Raw genomic sequence first — 4,183 nt, forward strand, 5'->3', positions numbered from 1 at the left:
GATTGGATAAATTAAACCTGCGTCTAGCAGTCTAATAATTTCTTTTTTAACTACATCTTCCATATTAGGATTTAGTCTTCGTTGGCGTTGCACATACGTTTTATGACCTTCTTCCATAAGGATTTTATGTGTGCAATATGAAGGACTTATTCCTTTAATATCATGAATCTTCCATGCAATGGCAGGTTTATGAGCTTTCAACACAGAAATGAGTTGTGATTTCTCATTTTCAGTAAGAGAAGACGATATTATTACAGGTAATTCAGATTCACCATGTAAATAAGCGTATTCCAAATGGTTTGGAAGTGGCTTTAGCTCTAATTTCGGAGGTTCTTCTATCGATGATTTATATCGATATCTGTCTTCTTCTTTTAGCATTTGAATTTCTTCTGTTGTTGGTTCATATCCATTAGCTATTAGTGTAGCTAACATTTCAGCTTCATCAATTGGTTCAGTTCCTTCTCCTAAAGAACATTCTCCTGTTCCTTGTAATTCTGGAAATTCTTCTAATAATTCTGCATGTGAATCTATAGTTTGAATATAATAGCATGTATCATCTGCAGATTGCGGTTGTTGCATTGCTCTATCAACTGAAAAGGTAACACTCTCGTCCTCTATACTTAGGGTCAATTTCTTACCGAACACGTCTATCATTGCTTTAGCCGTGTTTAAGAATGGTCTTCCTAATATGAGAGGAACTTGAGAATCTTCTTCCATGTCCAGAACAACAAAATCTACTGGAAATACAAAAGTACCAACTTTAACTAGAATGTTCTCCATTATCCCTCTAGGATATTTTATTGATCGATCGGCTAGTTGTATGCTTATTCTTGTTGGTTTCAATTCTCCAAGGTCTAGTTTAGTGTATAGTGAAAACGGCATTAAATTTATACTAGCACCTAAGTCTGCCAATGCTTCTATTGAACTAAGACTACCCAGAAAACATGGAATTGTGAAACTTCCTGGATCAGATAGTTTTTCTGGTATCTTATTCAACAGCACTGCTGAACAATTAGTGTTCATAGTAACAGCCGAGAGTTCTTCCATTTTATTTCTATTCGAGATTATATCTTTCAAGAATTTAGCATATCTAGGCATTCCTAAAATTACATCAATGAAAGGAAGATTTACATTTATCTGTTTAAACATATCCAAGAATTTGGATTGCTCGGCTTCAAGTTTCTCTTTTTTTTCATTTTACTCGGGTAAGGAAGTGGTGGTTGGTATGGTTTAACATAAGGTTTAGCCTTAACTGTGTTATCTTCATTAACCTTTTCAACTACCGGTTCTTTTTCCTTATCTTGATCAGGTTGTGGTTCTTGTGAAGTAGGAATAGTTTCATTAGAAGTTGCAGGTATTTCAGGTAGTTTAAGTGTTGTACCACTTCTTGTGGTAATGGCTTTAGCTGTTTCATTCCGGGGGTTAGCATTTGTATCACTAGGTAGACTTCCCGATTTTCTTTCACCTATTAACCTTGCTAGGTTACTTACTTCTTGTTCCAAGTTTTGAATAGAAGCTTGTTGATTTCTAAATGCTTGAGCATTTTGTTCATTAGTTTGTTTCTGAGATGTGAAAAACTGCGTTTGAGTTTCAACTAGCTTCGTCATCATATCTTCTAAATTCGGCTTTTTATCATCGGGTTGTGGTGGTTTGTTTTGAAAATTAGGTCTTTGCTGATTGTAATTATTGTTGGACACTTGTTGATTGCTAGGACCTTGTTGGTTGTTGTATGGAACATTTCTGTTATAATTCTGGTTTTGATTGTAAATCGGTCTTGGCGGTTGATAATTATTCTGATAATTATTTCCAGGCCTTTGGTTTATGTATGAAATATTCTCTCTTTGTTCCATTGTTAATTCAATACTGAGACAATCTTTTGTCAAATGTGGTCCTCCACACTGCTCACAACTAATTCGTATTGAGTGAATATCTTTAGTCATCTTTTCCATTCGTCTTTCGACAGCATCTATCTTTGCTGAAATGGAATCTAAGTCATGGCTAGAATCGGCTCTAGCTGCTTTAGATGATCTAATTATATCTTTTTCTTGGTGCCACTCATGTGAGTGGGAAGCAGTGTTATCAATAATTTTATAAGCATCAGTTTCAGTTTTCTTCATAATGGAACCACCAGCTGCTATATCTATGTCTTTCCTTGTAGTGATGTCGCATCCTTGGTAGAATATTTGTACTATTTGACAGGTGTCTAAACCATGTTGCGGACATCCTCTTAATAACTTTTCAAATCTTGTCCACGCCTCATATAGAGTTTCATTCGGTTTCTGTGTAAACGTAACAATTTCTCCTTGAAGTCTTACGGCTTTAGATGCCGGAAAGAATTGTTTAAGAAATTTTTCAACTAAAACGTCCCATGTATCAATCGCCCCTTCAGGTAACGATTCCAACCAATCTTTGGCTTCTCCCTTTAAAGTCCAGGGAAATAACATGAGATATATCTGTTCATCCTCCACTTCTCGGATTTTAAATAGTGTGCAGATCCTATTAAAGGTACGAAGATGTTCATTTGGATCTTCCTTTGGCGCATCACTAAATTGGCATTGATTAGTCACCATGTGTAGAATTTGTCCTTTGATTTCATAATCTGGCGCATTAATTTCGGGATGAGTAATTGCGTGACCTTGGCCAGTGCGTTTAGCTCTCATTCGGTCTTCCATACTTAAAGGTTCCAGATTCTCCATAATTGAATTTGTTGAATCGGAATCACTAGAGGATTCTGATTTAATGGTTCGTTCCTCAACAATCTCTGTTTGAATGATTGGTGGTTCCGGAGGAAAAGTTTAGTGGTTCAGGATCTATGAATCGTCCCTGAATATTCTCCGGATTCTCAATTGTGAGGTCGGGTTCAAAAAATGGATTATCGGAAATTTGAATTGGAGTACTTGGTCGAATGGATGAAGATTCTAAAGAAAAATCAACGGCGGTAATATTTGCTAAATGTCTTGATCTAGATACAGGTGGTGAACGTACAAAAGGTGGTGAACGTCTTGCTCGGTGCATTCACTGAATATCCTATTAGTTTTTAAAAGGAAAGAAAAATTATATAAGTTATCCAATTAATAGACTTTTCTGATTTTGCCCACGTTTCGAATAGCCAAAAGATGCAGCAGAGAGGCAGGATTCGTTTGGTCTCAATATAATTGAGGACTGTTTGGCTCCAACTATTACTACGAACCAGAAAATTTTGATGTCTATCAATTTAACCACTTAAAATAATTTTTTGTAATTTTAAGAAATTTAGATAAGAAGTAGAATAAAAATCTATGTCCTAAAACTAGAATGACGAGAAATAAGAAAGAAAAAGAGCGCGTCGAAAAAGAAAAAGAAAAGGGTTGAAAAATAAAAGGCGTAGAAAAATAAGAAATAAAAAGAAATGACTTATAGAACTTAAAAACACTAGACTAACCCAACCTTATCACTATCACTAACTTAAAATTATAATCGCAAATTGAGATTACTAATTGGAATGATAATTGATACATAGGTAAAAGGTGTCTAAAATATTAAAGCTTACAAGAAAAACTATATCCCAAATGACAATAACTTAAAAAGAAAGTAAAACTTAAAAAGGCGTCGTAAAATTCTAAAGCACCTAAATTTTAGTCTAAAGAAAAGGCACTTAAGGGATTTTACGGCAAAGCCTAAAAATCTAGAACTAAAAATAACTATGGCAAAAACTATGTATTAAAACTAAATACGAGCGAAAAATACAAATATTACGCTAAAATAATTAAAAAGGGACAAAATATAAAAATATACTAAAAGTTGTAAAAAGTACAATTTTTATAAAAATATTATTTTTATATTATTTATTTTATAAAACTATTAATTTTATACATATTAAACTAATTAAAACTAAATAAAATAAGAAAATTAAAACTAAATATTATACTAATAATACCCTAATTAGGGTTTAAATAATAATAATTAATTAATTACTCCGTATTAAATGCGAGATTAGGGTTTCTGTCGGTGTCACGGTGGCTCCGAAAGTTGCGGTGCCCGAAGCAGCAAACTTCGCGAGTCGCGGGGTTCCAAAATTCAAATGACAGGTTGATTAAAATTCGACGCGTTTTTTTTTTCTGTTTTTTAATTTTATGTTCTAAATAAACACAAAATATTTAAATAAAACTTATATTTTTATAAAATAAAAATAAAGAAACTTTAT

At 33.4% G+C, this 4,183-nt stretch overlaps 1 non-coding gene across 1 annotated transcript; it reads left to right on the plus strand.

The window, feature by feature from the left end:
- Window positions 1–2,205: 2,205 nt before the first annotated feature.
- On the plus strand, window positions 2,206–2,312 carry LOC139865077 (small nucleolar RNA R71). Its single transcript, XR_011764606.1, has one exon. It is a non-coding gene; the product is annotated as a small nucleolar RNA R71 (small nucleolar RNA).
- Window positions 2,313–4,183: the final 1,871 nt, after the last annotated feature.

The sequence above is a fragment of the Rutidosis leptorrhynchoides genome, chromosome 8 (genome assembly GCF_046630445.1).
Source record: "Rutidosis leptorrhynchoides isolate AG116_Rl617_1_P2 chromosome 8, CSIRO_AGI_Rlap_v1, whole genome shotgun sequence".
Taxonomy (NCBI): Eukaryota; Viridiplantae; Streptophyta; class Magnoliopsida; order Asterales; family Asteraceae; genus Rutidosis; species Rutidosis leptorrhynchoides.